Source organism: Perca flavescens, unplaced genomic scaffold (assembly GCF_004354835.1).
Source record: "Perca flavescens isolate YP-PL-M2 unplaced genomic scaffold, PFLA_1.0 EPR50_1.1_unplaced_scaf_3, whole genome shotgun sequence".
NCBI classification, from domain to species: domain Eukaryota; kingdom Metazoa; phylum Chordata; class Actinopteri; order Perciformes; family Percidae; genus Perca; species Perca flavescens.
In genome coordinates, this window is record NW_021166680.1 from 245,966 (window position 1) to 247,075 (window position 1,110).

The 1,110-nt window shown below is 48.0% G+C and overlaps 1 pseudogene; it reads right to left on the bottom strand.

Moving 5' to 3' along the window:
- Positions 1-587: 587 nt before the first annotated feature.
- LOC114551635 (stromal cell-derived factor 1 pseudogene) lies at positions 588-908 on the bottom strand (annotated as a pseudogene).
- Between the last annotated feature and the right edge of the window lie 202 nt (positions 909-1,110).

The window sequence follows — 1,110 nt, forward strand, 5'->3', positions numbered from 1 at the left end:
GACTTGACTGAGCCGGATCCATTTGGCTGCACTTTGTGAAATCTAGTGCGAGCGGTGTGACACCTCTGGAGTTGACTCTTAGTTTGGCAAGTGGAGTCCAGGCTTCAATCAGAGATGGGCTACAGTCAATGTTGTAGTCAGTTCTAATTTCAGTCAGGGTTTGACTCCCTTTTATCTAACTCCAGACCCTTTGGTTACAATGTCCATCGCTGAGTCAAGTAGAGACCTCCAGTCGGATGCACAAACAAGCTCTGTGGTGGGACGAATTAGCTCTTTGCTCGGATGTCTAATACTCGAAGACACTGCTGTGAGTCTGACCCTCACGGGTCCCCTCGGACTTCATCAGGCTCTGGTCTGTGCCGATGTTGGACCTAAGTAGCATTGCCTTTGTCCCCTCAGAGCCCAGCTGCAGTTGGCGTTTAGGGTTGGATGTGTGAACAAAATGTGTGTTGTGCCACTTGTGTTGAGCTTTGTTAATGTCAGAAAGACTAAAAGGTATCGAAGATATGGTATTGTAGAGTGATGCCAAAATGGTTTCTATTGCATGCTTAAATGGTTTTGTTAACATACATGTCTCCCCCTTTTGTTTAGATTTTCTTGTTGGTTTTCTTGTTCTTGTTTCTGCTAGATGTCTTCACCTTGTCAATGTCGTTATTTAAGTACTGCTGCAGCCACTTGGTCCCCGGGTTGATGCAAACCTCCCTGTTGTCCTTAAGCTTGGCAATGACTTGGAAGGGGCAGTTGGGTATGTGGAGGAACTCGAGCGCTTTGACGTAGCGCTTAGGAATCCTGTTCAGGATTGAACGACAAGAGCACCGCTGTTGCAGACTGATGGGCTTTGCGTTGGAGGTTGGTAGACGTGTGGCCACGGACAGCAGAGACATCAGTGCCAGCAGTTTGACATCCATGGTAGTGGGCTAACAGGCTGCAGGAGGACTGTGCACGCTCTGTCTTGGTTACAAAGCCACAGCTTGAATATAAAGCCACAGCTTGGATATAAAGCCACAGCTTGGATATAAAGCCACAGCTTGGATACAAAGCCACAGCTTGGATGCCTTAAGGTAGTTCCGCCCACTCTAGCCACCCAGACCTAAGATCATGTCAGTCTGC